We start from the raw sequence: 16,012 nt of genomic DNA on the forward strand, positions 1-16,012 counted from the left end.
CCCTGCTTATCAGAGTCTTTCCTTCTCATTGACCAGCTTCCTATTGACTAGTTATGTAAAAAAATCTCATCCCTATATTACAAAAGTTTGACTCTGTAAGAGAAGCAGGTCAATGTGCAGGCAGTCCTCAGGTCACACCAAAAAAAAAAAAAAAAAAAAAAAAATTCCTAATGCAGGAATCATTCTGCACTTAAAAAGTTTTTTTTAAAAAAAAAAAAAGAGTAACTTATTCTAGAAGTGCCCATTTAGGATTAGAGGTGGGAGATTGCTAGTCTCCATTGGATCAAAAGCTTTAAACATATTTGCATTTAAATGCCATAGATAAATTCTCATTATATTGTGGTAAATTAAAAAATGGTATTGTTTCATATTTAGAGTATGCACAAAATAAAAAGAAGAAATACTTTGATGAACATAACAGCATTCTTGTAGCTCATTTTTAATTTTTGTTTATATTTTTCAAATTGTACATGATGAATATATTTTATATTAACAATATTAAAAAGTAAACATTTCGACAATATTTTAAAATTATGGGTAGTTCATTGAATAAACTTAAAAATAGTAAAAGACACAACTTAATTTTAAGGCATTGGATATTATTTATCTCATCATGCCCCCAAAGAAAATTATATTTTAAAAAAGTTAAATTATCATTCTCTTATGACATTTCACATTAACTATTTTCTACCAGCAAAGTGCTAAATAACTTCAGAGATTGTTTTTAAACTAATGCAAAGGAAATAATCTTCATATGAAGGGTAAATGTGAACACTTTTAACTTGGTAAATTAAATGTGAAGCTTATTTTGAGGGAAGCATTATATAGCACACAATCATACCGAAAAAAAGAAATCAACAACTACAACAAACCTATTATCAGCATAGAAATTATGAATAGGTGCTTCAGCATATTCACTGGATATTTCTATTTGGATTCACCAGTATGACTATCTCTAAAGCTTCAATCTGGGAATTATTATAGATCACCACTTTGTTGTAGATGGGGGGGAGCTGATTTTGTTGAGCCTCCAAAGGTGAAGATATCAAAAAAACTACTATATAAATCTGTGTCTAGTCCAAGAAACAATTAACATTCTCATTGACTAAAATTATCTGGAAATATAGTTGAAGAAAAAAAGATGAATTTTTAGTTGAATTGGACAGATACTGAGATACTGTCAGTCCGTAGATGGTTAAGAAATGAAAAATGGCAATTGAGAATGCTGCCATATTGGAAAATTTGCTTCAAGTCTACAGTTGTTACTGGCAAAGAGAGGATGAAAAGGATGAGCAATTTAGCTCTTATCTAAAGGAAGTCAGCCTCCAGTGAACCATCTTTTTTTTTTGTAATACTCAAACTATGCCCCTGCTATGTCAATTACTGGGACTCAGAGAGAGATGTTTAGTATACTGCCTGTTGACTTCTTTCCGTAAATTGCCTAGAATACTCCAAACTCATTATTTTTATTTTTCTCTGTATTTTATTAGATGAAAACAAAAAGTGTAACAGGTGGTTTGATTTTTCTCCCTGCTTATGATTTATATGTGCTTCACAGCAAGTATTTTGTTATCCTCAGGTTTAAAGGCTCTAAGTCATCAGATAATCACTCCCATTTGAATATAAATATAAGTCAGATGATTATACTTATATGTCACATGTGGAAAAAATAATCTTCATTCTATTGTAATCAAGCACAACAGTGACATAGAATTATACATTGCTTTGGTGTTTCAATTGAGATGAAGGCACCGATTTATACTTTACCTCTTCAAGAAGGGCATGAAGAAATGTATACAGAAGAATATATTCAGGGTTAATTTCAACCTGAATTGCAAATATAAAATCCTGTTTATTCAGGATAGTGATTCAAAGCTGAATTACCAGAAGTTAATTTGGAAACAGCATCTGCATTGCTTGTTTTCACTGGAATCATTACAAACAAACCAAAAAAAGGACTTGTTCTCTGCTTGTTCATCCGCACCAAGATGGGAAAGAATTCCTGGAGCAATCACTCCTCCCACACAGATTTACAATCTCCAGCTTGGAGAAATTAGGTGGAACATATATATTTCACTCATACCATAGTCAACTTCCATCTAGGAAATGTTTCTATTAACTCAAAATTCATTTTTAGTTGTAATTTGATTCTGCTTTAACCAATATGAAGTCCTGCTTATAACTGTATGAGGCACAGAAAAATGTCTAGGCTAAGATTCGAATAAAAATGCCTACTGCAATGAGCAACATCTCCTCAGGGATGTGATACCATCGCTCAGTCTTCTCTGATGACCAATTGGAAAAGTCATCTAGGAAAATGGTCAGTATCATTCTAGCTTTTAAAAGTGTTTATCCTCATTATCAAATACATAAGAATAATGTAATTAAGGAAATACTTTCTAAAAAAGTATCCTAACCTTGCAGAAAAGTTACTCACATCTTTTTCCTGAAGGGTTTTTGACTTTGTGCATTTCTTCCATGAAATGTGGATTAATTTATTAGCTTAACAACAGTAAAGCTAATATACAATATATATACTATATATGTATATAAAATGTATATTATATATAATATAGAAAGGTATATACAATGCTGGATGTTTGGGTACAGTGGTGAGCAGGATATGGCTTACTCCTTCTCTTATAGAGTTATAATCTAGGTGAAATGTGGTCCAGAGGAAAAATTATCAAAATTAACAAGAACCACATAGCACTTGGTATTTGGTATGTTCAATAATGAGAAAATAAAGGTTCTTTGGACTAATGTGTGAGACATCTATCTTGAATTTCTGCAGCAGGAATAGCCACTGAGAGAAAGAGGTACCCACAGTTAGGAATGAGAACAGATAGTTGGGAGTAGAAAGTTAAAGACATTTTCAGGCAAAGACAACAGGATATGTAGGCTGGAGGATCTGAGAAAGCATGAAGATGTGAAGAATTGAAAGTGGTTTTTGATGGGGAAATGATAGAGAAGGAATGAACATGAAGGAGGAGTTTTTGGGAATGAAGGATGAGGGTGTAGGAAGTTAAGTGTAATAGGGATAGTGGTAACAAGATGAACCCCCAAATGGTTTCTCCCTGTCTCCCTTCCTGGAAAAAAACCTGAATATTTTATGTTTGATGAATTGCATTATTTGGTGCCCTCTTTTTCAAAGAATTGGGACATTCTATGGTTGTTTCCATAGTTGTGAGAAGTATGAAAGTTCAGAGGCTATCACAGCAGCTAAAAAGCCTTCCCTCAGGGAACTGAGTGGTCATTCATTATACCACCAGGTTTAACGCTTCTATTCACTCTCAGCTGTGATGGTTAATACTTATTGTCAACTTGATTGGATTGGAAGATGCAAGGTATTGATCCCGGGTGTGTCTGTGAGGGTGTTGCCGAAGGAGATGAACATTTGAGTCAGTGGTTTGGGAAAGGCAGAAGAACCCTTAATCTGGGTTGGCACCATCTAATCAGCTGAATATAAAGCAAGCAGAAAAACGTGAAAAGGCTAGACTGGCTTAGCCTTCCAGCCTACATCTTTCTCTTGTGCTAGATGCTTCCTGCCCTTGAACATCAGACTCCAAATTCTTCAGCTTTGGTACTCGGACTGGCTTCCCTTGATCCTTACCTTGCAGACAGCCTATTATGGGCCCTTGTGATCATATGAGTTAATACTAATTAATAAATAAACTCCCCTTTATTAATCTATATATATTATATAGATAGATTATATATAATAGATATATTATATCTATATATTAATATATCATATATAAAATTAAATATATAATATTTATATATAAAATATATAAATATATAAAATAATATATATTATATATAATATATATAATATGTATATAGAGATTAAATCTATATACATATATTATATATAATATGTGTATATAGATTAATCTATATTATAGATAATACATATAAACTTTAAATATATATATAAAATCTATAATCTATATATATAATCTATCTATATAATATATATAGATCAATAAAGAGGAGTTTATTAATTATATATTATATATATTATATTATTATATATAATATATAGATATAATATATATTATATATAATATATAGATATAATATATATTATATATTATATATAGATATAATATATATATTATATATATATAAATAAAGGTGTGTATATATATAAAAATAAAGGGGAGTGTGTATATATATATATATATATATATATATATATATGTATGTATATTCTATTAATTCTGTCCCTCTAGAGAACCCTGACTAATAACCTAGCTTAATCTGTTGAGGCTGCTATCACAAAGTGTCATAGACTGAAAGGCTTATAGACAACAGAAATGTATTTCTCGGAGTTCTAAAAGTTAGAAGTCTGAGACCAGAGTGCCCGCATTGTTAGGTTCTGGTGAGAGCTTTCTTCTAGGTTGCATTTCTTATGTTTTATTGTATCCTCAGATAACTGAAGGAAGATGACAGAATTCTCGGGTTTCTTTTATAAGGGCATTAATACCATTTATGATGGTTCTAATTTCATGACCTAATTACCTCCCAAAGGCTCCAATCCTTAATAACTTCAGATTAGGGATTAGGATTTTAATATATGAATTTGGTGGTGCACAGACATTCAGCCCTTAATAATCCCAGTATGCCATGGATTCCTCGATGTCTTCTTGGCCACAGCTGTGACTTGGCTCATCTTTGTCTCTGCTTCTGAAGGAATGTATTCTCTTCCTGGGTCCTCAAGGGGGGTAGTTTCAAGGCCAAGAACTTCCCAGTGCCATGTCCCCTTTGCTACCTCTCCATCTGGAATCTTAGACATCTTGCCACGGGAAAGAATCAAAGATCAATTACCCCAGCAGAAGTTTAAAGGAACTCCTTTCATTGGCCCAGAAAACTTAAAGAGGGCAGGAATTCCTCCCTGGTTAAAAGTCCCTGTCCCCCACATCCAGGCAGACTCCATGTCTAGATCCCCTTCCACACTCTCATAGAAGCTTTTCTCTCTTATCTTTTTCTTTCTCCTTTTTCTCTTTCTCTGCCTAAATAAATCACTTTTTGCAAAAACTCTTTGGGGTCCAATATTTACTTGCGAGTGCACTGCACCCGGTGTGGTCCCCTCTCCCATTCTTGGGTGAATGAGAGACCAAGAACCTGGAAGAACACAGCCCACCCGGGAGCAAGGTGAGCCTCCTCCAGGTCCCAGAAACCCAGTCATACTTCCGTACTTGTTATTGTGGCCAACAACTGTGCTTTTTGGGCATGCTCTGTCCAATATGGTAGCCACTAGCCACATGTAGCTATTTAAATCTGAATTTAATTCAATTAACCTTCTCCAGCATATGTTTCATTGGACAGGTGTGTTATGGTCTGACAGTTAGATAGAATGATTGGGCACATAGACTGTTGGTCATCCTACTGGCTGCTTTCAGGTCATCCTGCTGCAATCAGCCGAATCCAGGATAAGGCGAAACAAAGTATGATGATACAATCATAGGAAATTCCTAAATCTGCTGCTTTGGGCCATAGAAAGAGATGACAGGCATTATATCCAGTAAAAGTGACATAGATAGATATGGTTATAAATAAAATCATAGTGACTGGTCTGTGTGAAGCAGCTGGAGAAGCTGATACATATGGTTCTTTAAAAGTTAGCATGGAAAGATTAAGAGAATGTAAGAAAACCTATAAGCGGAAGATAAGTATCTCAAGCACAGACAACAGTAAAGCTAAAGGTTAAAGGTATGAAAACAAAAAAATCAGAGGTAGTGCCTGCAAGTATTCAAATTCCTAGAGCACAATGATAAGAGGGGCAGGGTCCCCCACATTCTATAACACACAGTTTTTGTAAGCGCCTGCTTCTTAGCCCCATTTTTCACATCCACACTCTATGTGATTAAATCTCTCTTCCCTACTGTTTCGACACATCACTAATGGCAGACACCTGCCCATTTCATCAACCAAGCCTTTCTTCTGCCATCATTTGGCAAAATCACCTCAGTTTTCCTTTGCCAGCTGTCTGTGGTTAAGCGTCTCCATTTTCCCCTGGCCGCATATTGGGTAGGGATTCAAGTTGGGCCAACTTGATCCTTTCTCCAATTTGGAGGAGAACCCAGAGCCAGAAAATGGTTTGAGCTGATTGATTCTAATTGTGAAGCCCTAAACATTATTTCTTATCTCAGCAGCCTTGAGCCCCAGAGCTGTTTCCAAGGAGCCCTAAAAGAGTTTGCCTAGCTTCTGCCTTTTACTGAGCATTTTAATCCTAAACCTGCAATACCTGCTTCATAGTGTTGACTGTAGAATCAAAAGCATGAAAATGCAGAAAACAAATGCATGTTCCCAGCCTCCTTTTCATGTCGTATCATCTGACCTTGCCAGGTGTATCTGCCCCAATTTTCCCATGGCTACGCTGCTCTAGTTACTCACGTTTATTGTTTCTGAACTTGCCTTTTGTATTTGAATCACTAAGCCATTTTTTTTTCACATTATTCCTTCATCACAAAGCATGTGCTTCCTGAAAACCTACTCAAATCCTGCCCATGGCATACGCTTACATTAACCTTAGACTCCCTAGTACCTGCTTTGATTGTTTCAGCTTAAAAATCATCTCTCTTTTCCTTGAAACTCTAATTGAGGAGAATATCATTTCTTCATCTATCATTTCCTATGTGAGAGAGAGTTTTACAAAACACTCTTAGTTTCTTGCCTCATATTTCACGCCTCCTCACTGCTGTGAGGAGACTTAATTAATGACTTAATTCATGGATGAGAAACAGACATTAGCCCATTTTATTTCTTGAATCCAAACCTTTTAAAATCAAAAGTATTAAATAAAAACAAAACAAAAAAGAATGCAACAAGAGCAATGACAAAAATCAGAAGTATTGACCACAGGGGAAAAATTTGATTTTTCACCTTGCTTAGTGAAATATTTGCTTCTTGCATTTATATCCCATCCTATAGTCATATATACATATATATATATATAGAGAGAGAGAGAGAGAGAGAGAGATGAAGATGGAGACAGAGGTAGATATAGAAAATTAAAAGTTTTCTCTGTATCTTTTCCATAGCTCTTATTATGCAAATGCTAATGAGATAATATTGGCATCCAAGACACTGATTGATAAAATTCGTACCATAATATCTCGTCTTTGCTTTTGAAGTCTCCATTATAAGAGAAACAATGTTTCAGTACTAAAGGATTTGTAGAGTGACATTACATGTAGTTATGAAATAATTCTTGGAAGTAATTGAGCACACTTTCTGCTAAATCATTCAGTATTTCAACAATTTCAATGTTCACTAATGCACTAATGTTGAGTGACTGATTGCAGAGTAATAGGTGTTTTTATTCACTGCTCACAAAAAGGTGCCATGATTTATAGTTATGCCAAGAGCCAAAAAAGTAGATCATAATACGCTTTTTTGAGACTGTTTCACTATTTATGATATCCTTTGACATAGCTTTGAATATACATTTCAGAATCTATAATATTTAGGCAATAAAACTTACAGTGTTTCTTTGAGAATAATATAAATTAATATATGCCAAAATTGTATTTGTTTTAAACTTCTTTAGAATCATTACTTATCTTATCTTACATCTTTTACTGAATTTACATAAAGAAGTAATTTTACTTACATCTCTAAGCTGGGAGAGAATAGGTGACTGTTTTATTCTATCAAAGGAGAAAAAAAAAGGGCTGTCGGGCTCCTTCTTGAAATTTTGTGTGAATTTCACTTAGCCACTCCTGTGTGATAAAAGTGGAAAGGGTATCATATATGTCAAAACTTCTACCTTCTAGACTTAAGTAAGCTAACTAAGAGAATAATGTCTCTGATTTCTGTTTGGCAAAAACAGAACTCTACTAATGCAACAGAAGCAATCATGACCTTCAAGATATTATTTCAAGGAATGCTGTACAGTCAGCACTGTCTTTTACTGCCAGCAGAATAAATGGTCTACAAGAGAAAATTTTAAATGACATTTCTACCGTAATTCCCATATGCCTTCTGTGTTGTTCTGGATATTTGATTTTAACACTAGACTTTCTTCTTCAGATCCTTGTTTCTTTTCTTCATATTTTAATTTATTCAACAGGTATGTAGATCTACAATAAAAGAAAGGTAAAGTTTAAACATATGATTATTTGGTTACTCTAGGGTCACTCTGTGCAATTCAATTATAGCTAATTTTCAAATTAAAATAAATTAATCCAGTATACATATTTATAAACACACACGTATATACTTATATGTGATTTTCTATGTGTATGGAACTATTCCAAGAGCTTTATGAATATTAACTTATTTAACCTTCAAAACAATCTATGAGAATTAATCTTACTCTCTTACTTTTCAGGTGAGGAAACTGAGACACAAAAGTTCAGCAAATTGCCCAAGGTCACCAAGAGTAGATTACAAATTCAAACCCCAGATTTTGGCCTCCAGAGTCTGTGCCCCTCACCATATGATTTGCCCCTCATTTATTACTAAAAGTGAAGTCACATTTGCTCCAGCCTTTCAGACATATAAAGGTAGAAGACTATTTACTCATAACCTCAGAAGCTAAAGATAGACTTTCTAAATCTCTGAATGAATGTATCTTTCAAAAAATATTTTCCATAAAAAAACCACATTTCATTGTCTTACATAATCTGCTGGCACTTCAGAGGCCAGGGGGAAGCTGACTTCAGGAGTGGTCTCAGGTGAATAGGGTACAGAGCTTTGTGAAACTGCATCTTCGCAAAATCTTAAATAATTCTGGAGATTCTGCAAGCATAATTTGGTGGCCTATTTAAAACTACTGGATTTATGTGAATTATAACTTCTATGTCTGTTTGTTTATAATTTATACAGTGCAAACTTTAAAGCTGTGATTGATAAAAATTCAAGGTATCAGGTTTGCCAAAAAATAAACTCAAATACAGTCAGTATTCAAACCCTAGAAATGTATGTCATATGGTCAAGTTGAAGTTGAAACAAATTGTAGATAATATTAATTTACTACCTGAATACTCACTGATTTAAAGAGGGAAGGTATCATTTTTATTTTTGTAATCCTACGGATGAATTCTGACGGCTTTTATATTGTAGGATCAACAAATAGACAGGCTTTCCAACTAGATTCTAAGTTCCAAGAGGACAGGCAACCTGTCTACCTTATTCAGTATTATATCACAATAAACTAACCCAGTTTATGACACATAGTTGAAGCCCAGTAACATGTGAAACATAAGAAAGAGAAGAGAAAAAGGCAGGAAGGAAGATAGCCTTTTAACTAATTTATGAAAAGCATCATTGAAAATGTGTTCTTAACTGTCAATTCTAGAATGTAATTATCCTCTAAATGAATGGCCTTCAAATTTTTATTGTGACTATGTTCAGAAACTTCACCCTGTTTTAAAAAGAATTTATTCACAAAATTACTTCTTCATTCCAAACTTTTCCCTGTTATCCTGTATAAAAACACACTTTGTCACAAGCATCCCTATGCATTTATAATTTCCATGGGGACAATATATAAAATTATTGTCATTAAACATAATACTTTATACCTTTTTGGATTTTCTGTGAAATTTTAACTTCTATTATAAAATGAGTGGTAAATATGAATCATATTTGAAAGTTCTTAAAGACAGTAAATACCACAGATTCCACCTGAATGAATTTGGATCTAGGCTTTAAGAAAATTCTGGTTAAGAGTCTCAAAACAAAGTTTGAGTTCTTCCATATTCCAGTCAACATTCTGTTTCCTATCTCATTCATTCAACTATTTTTAAATGTTTCCACATGCCCCAGATCCTCATCCAAGATTTGTTTGGGGTTTTTACACAAATAGTTTTTGTCTTCTAAGATAGAGGCTCTTTTCTATGATTAAAGACATGTCAGCAGCTAGAGACTAAGTGGGCTCTTTGGGTCCATTTTGCATCCATGAACCCCTTCAAGTCCATTGAAAAAAGTCATCTTGTGATCCTAGCATGACTAATTTATTCTGGGTTGTGGTCACAATACTAGGGGCAAAAAAATAAATAAATAAATAAATAAATAAATAAATAAATAAATAAATAAATAAATGCTTAGCTTTAGATGTTTTTGCTTTATGCTATGCCACTATTGGAGATTTTTCTAAAGCTAATGAGGACAGGACTTGCTTTACACAAGGTTTTCTTGTAAATATGCAGTGGGTGGGGGGACTTGAAGGTGACTGCATGAACAGAGTTTAGTTACCATGCTTCTCCTTGTTTCTGGACATTTTGTCTGAGTTATTTATACATAGATGTATTAGATGGCCTGTTATTTTGAGTAAGTGTCTATTTTTAATTAGGCAAGGTACATAAGCATTTTAATTAGATACCTAAATACATCGTCTAAAAATTTTCCCCTCAGCAAATAAAAGTAATTTCATTTCTTTTTTATTAAATATAGGGTCAGTAAAATCTTACGAATAGATTTTCAACTCAAGAGATTGGAATCTTTTTGATATAACGTATGCACAGATTATTTCCTCTTAAATTTATGTAAGCTAATGAAGTGTATGAAAGTAATAAAGTTAAACCACAACTTGTTAAGTGTGCTGCAGTTATCCAATATGACCAAGGAGAAAAACTCCAACATTATTGATGGTATTCTGAATTAGAGCCTAGTTTGTTCACTTGCTTTATTAATTCATTGTAAGGAATATAAGTGTGTGTGTGTGGTGAAATGAGGAACCGTATCCTGTCATACCACGCTATTACTTTTAATAGTAAAAAACGCAATTGATTTTGTACCAACCTAATAGGTGCAAAAGTTATTGCGATTTTTTTCTATTGCTTTCAATGGCCAAAAATACAGCAACTTTTGCAGTAACCTAGTATTAAACTAGGGCATAAAATAAGAGAAAAGATATTTAACCATCAAGTTGGATACTAGATCCTATGCTTTTCAGGACATCTTCAGCATAGCCAAATCTCTGAGTTTTCTACATATTTTAATTATTCCCTTTTGTCTTTTTTCTGTTTTTTCTTTTTCTATTAGCTCAGCCTTTAACCTAGACTGGCTTTCTTACTGTATCTTACTCATACTTAATTTACAAAAGCCCCATTTTGTCCTTTTAATACTAGTCAATGAGAATCAACTTGAGTCATCTGAGACTGTCTACTCAATTTGTTATGTATGGAGTACAGCACATCTTTAATATTTTTTATCATAAATTAAAAAAATATTTAAACTCCAGATTTATTGGTTAATGCAAATAATTTTAGATACATGTTTTTGGAGGAACCTGTAGGGAGGACAACCTTTTATGCCTACCATCTTAGAGTTTTCAACTGGGCCTGAGAGTTAAAGTGACATAAACTGATTAATAGGAGTAAAGCTTGTAAAATTCATTACTGTAAGTTTTACATGACATGAGAATCTTCAGAAAGAAATGAAGCATCAAAGAAGTCACAAAATCTAAATGCTTTGATGCTAGGTTCAACAAAGAAAGGCAGTTGTGAAATAGTGACTAACCTATGCAGAGAGGCTAAAGAAAGATAAGAATTATTTTAACAAACTGTTAGTATAGAATTCTCTCAGTTTCAACTTCACTTTCTTGTTGATAAAAATGTTACATTCCTTCTGGTATGAGGAAGATGTCTTTTACATGGAGTATTTATCACCTGCTTTCAGGAAGAAAAAGAAGAGGGTCAGGAGCTCTTGAAATTTGTGATTTTGTAAGCGAATACAGCTCAAAATAATCCTTACACCAAATGGCATATTATGGGGTAGCGTATTCTATCACCCTTCAGATCTAATCAAACCATCTATATATTTTTTTTACTCTTTCCGAAATGTTATTGAATGGGTCTTGAAAATCAAATGTGTTTTCATGAGAGAATATTTTTCACATTGTCTTTGTGTGACTGTGTCTCTTGTATGATCTTATTATTGAGATAAGTTTCACATAACTGTGTATATTCTGATAAGAAGCAAATGTGGCCATGCAAACTAACTGAAACCGAAGTAAATTATGACAAATGTCAGACTCTTGGAGTATCTTCTCTTTGATGCATGGCTAAAGATTTCCTGTATATCAGAAATGGAGAGGGATGTGATTTGGAGAAGCCTAATACTCTCTGGACACTCTCTGGGAACAAACATCATGTATTTTGTGGCACTATTTTTAGAAGACACCTATTATCTCCCCATGGGCTAATTCAAAGAACATCTCCTCTCTGAAACCATCCTGAATGGTGCAGAATTATTTATTTCTTCATCTAAATCCCTATAGTATTGTCTCTCTCTATTTTTTAAAAAGTATTTATCACATTGCAACTTAGTGATTGTTCAAATGCATTGTTTCTGCCTTACTAGAATGTTTCCAACAGACAAGAGATTTTATCTTTTTCTCCTGTCCTAAGAGGGCCCCTAGCCTAGAAACCCTCTATGAATATTTATTTAATTGACCTGTTATCATCATTAAGTTGGAGGTCTGGTTACTCTTAAAAATTAATATGCAACCTGCAGTCAGAGGGAAATTTTATATGTGCCCATTGTGGAAAATTTTGCAATGAGGAAGAATTCATCCAGGACTACATAGATTGGCATGAGTTAGGGATTTCTGAAATATTATTCTAGGATGAAATTGTAAGCATATCGTATTTACATATCTTCATTCTTCCTAATCTTTGCCTCTTTAAATAGTCTAATATATTATGCACGTAAAAAGAGGTATTTTGTTCAAATTCCTAAATTGGCGTGTTTTCAGTTTTTCTTGTAGTTGCAGAATGTCTATTTATTAATGACACAAGAGAAGAGTTCCCAAAATGTACTTTGGTCACTTATCTGAGCTGCTTGCTTACGTAAAACCATAGGTTGCTGCAAATTTTGTAGACCCTTGGGTTGCAAATAAATCTAACTTACCTGATTTTAAGGACTTTAAAAAAATGTTCTATGGGATTATTCCTAAGAGTGAACAAGGCCTCCTTAATAACAAAGGCAATTAGATTTAATCAGAGGGGTCTTTTACTACATGGAATCAAGATAACGTCAAATTAAACCATTTTGTATCCTCTCTTGATGGCTCTGAAAATTTAGTTCCCCAAATCTTATTTTCTCAAGGAACTAATGATATTCTGCAAAGTTAAATGTCTGATTTTTCTATTGGAAAAAAAAAAGTTAAAATATACAGTTAGCCTAACTTAAGTAATTGTTGTAGACAATTTTTTTTTTTCTTTTTAGATTTTGCAAGGGTAGATCAACTTAACAGGCACTAGCTAGATTTCTATAAGATCCTATGACTGGGTCTTATTGCTCTGTAGACAGCAGAATATTTATAATGAGAAATATCACTTTTGTGCTCCATGTTGGAAAAGCATCCATTTGTGTCTGCTCCTCTCCCTTTATTAAAACCCCATGTATATGTATATATGGATGTGCATGTCTCATGTAAAATACGAAAACATTCTTCTCTCTACACGTTCAGCTAATTTCGTAAGATATAGCAGCAGCCGCAAATAACATAAGGAGATATTTTTAGATTCAGATGCTGAATCAAGCCAGATATTTCATGTAGTTCATGCAGTATAGCCATGTGGAGCTGAAAACATAATTTTGGTGTTTTCTGGAGTCCCTTAAAATGAATTAAATTTAAAGTAGGCTGCAAGATCAGTAGAGACATCTTCTTTTTATTTATTTCTATGTATATGTGAACTTCCAGTTTGAAAAAAGAAGTATCATGCATGTCCTGTAATGGGTCTCTTATATTAAGGAATTTGAGGACAGATTGCCTATTACAGAGAGGGAGCCAATACCAAGAGGAAATTGCAAAGCACTTTATTTTGGAGTAACCGGGGTGATAGGAATGAAGATCTGAAACTGTGTTAAATACCTAGAGGAAGAAATAAGGAAAACCATCATTCATGAGAAAAAATGATACGTTTGTAGCATAGAAAAGTTGGTAATTCATTTGCTTGTTATTTCCCACAATTACTATTTAATTAGTGTATTTTCCCATTGATTAATTCATATAAGTATATATAGTATTTTACCATGTCCTAGGTATCATGCTAGATGCAGACAATACAAAAGCATAATTCCTGCTCTTGTAGAATTTATAGTCATTAAAATGTGTGTGTGTGTCTGTGTGTGTGTGTGTTTGTGAGTTTATGTACTTGCAGTGGTGATAAGAGATTCAGGAAGAAAAACAAAAATACAGCATGCTTTCAAATAGTTGAAACAACAGCAACGACAACAACGCATATTCTGGTCCAAGGAGGAAGAGTTCCTTGAGGAAGTGACAGTGAATGTGAGATTAGAAGGCTGCTATGGTTTGAAGATGTCTCCAAAAAAGCATATGTTGGAAGCTTAATCCCCAGTGCACAAGTTTTGGGAGATAGGGCCTAATGGGAGATGTCTAGGTCATGAAGGCTCCACTCTTTTGAATGGAGTAATGCCAGCTATGAAAGTACTGAAGCTGTGAATTTGAGCTCTTGCTCTCTTATGCTTCTACTAGGGAATGGATGAGGCAACAAAAAGGCCCTTGCCAGATGCTGGCGTCTTGATATTGGATTTCCCGTGCTCTGGGACTATGAGAAATAAATTTCTTTTCTTGCTAAATTCCCAAGTCTGTGGTATTCTCTTATAGCAACACAAAATGGTTTAAGATGAAGACTGAATGAGAATTGATCAGGTAACGGTGGGAGGCAGAAAAGCAGTATGGGAGTAGAGATAATATACTAGACTGGAATCTTGAAAAAAGAAGGAAATTGGCCTATTTAAAAATCAAGTTGAGGGCGTTGTATCTGGACCATAGTAGCAGCAAGTGGCAAGTTTGAGGCAAGTTGGGAGTGCTAAGTATTAATGTACTATGATGCCATCCTAATATGGAAAAGAACAAAGAAACAACACATGTACATGGTTTTAGTATCTACTCTGTTTTTTCTGGAGTTGACCTCATGCATACTGATTTTTGTAATAAATTACTGGGTGTTTTCTAAAACCTTTGCTGAGGCCAGGCACAGTGTAATCTCAGCACTTTGGGAGGCTGAGGTGGGCAGATCACGAGGTCAGAAGATCGAGACTATCCTGGCTCACATGATGAAACCATCTCTACCAAAAATACAAAAAAAAAAAAAAAAAAAATTACCCATGAGTGCTGCTGTGCACCTCTAGACCCAGCTACTTGGGAGGCTGAGGCAGGAGAATCGCTTGAATTCAGGAGGTGGAGGTTGCAGTGAGGCGAAATCAGGCCACTGCACTCCAGCCTGGGTGACAGAGAGAGACTCTATCTCAAATAATAAATAAAACCTTTGCTGAAACCCCCAGAATAATTGATCACTTCAAATCCAGTGTTACCGTGATAATTGGTATATGGTTTCCTGCATTTATTCATTTGTTCAACTCATTTGTTTAAATACCAATACTTCTGGAGCCTGTGCTAGACGTCACTATAAAGGGATAGAAGGGTACATACAACAGCATTCTTGCTTTCAGGAAGTTTCTCTCTTACTGTTTTGCAATTTTTTAAATACACTTTTTGTTTGTTTGTTTTTGAGATGGAGGATCCCTCTGTCGCCCAGGCTGGAGTGCAGTGGTTCACGATCTCAGCTCATTGCAACCCCAGCCTCCAGAGTTCAAGCTATTCTCTGCCTCAGCCTCCCTAGTAGCTGGGATTACAGGCGACTGCCATCACGCCTGGCTAATTTTTGTATTTTTAGTAGAGACAGGGTTTCACCATGTTGGCCAGGTTGGTCTCAAACTCCTGAGCTCTGGTGATCTGTCCACCTCAGCCTCCCAAAGTGCTGGGATTATAGGCATGAGCCATCACAACTGGCCTTAAATAAACCTTTTATTTTAAAACATTTCTAGTTTTACAGACACATTGTGAAAATAGTACAGAGAGTTTATTTGTATCTGGTACCCATTTGCCCCATTATTAACAACTTTTATTAATCAGTATGATGTATTTGTCATGATTAATTAAATAATATAGATACATTGCTAAATCTGCTACATAGATACATTACACAATTAATTTATTTAGAACCTGGGATCCTGATATCTAAGG

This window comes from Aotus nancymaae, unplaced genomic scaffold, assembly GCF_030222135.1.
Source record: "Aotus nancymaae isolate 86718 unplaced genomic scaffold, 86718_ANA_hifiasm-v0.15.2.pri h1tg000006l, whole genome shotgun sequence".
NCBI lineage: Eukaryota > Metazoa > Chordata > Mammalia > Primates > Aotidae > Aotus > Aotus nancymaae.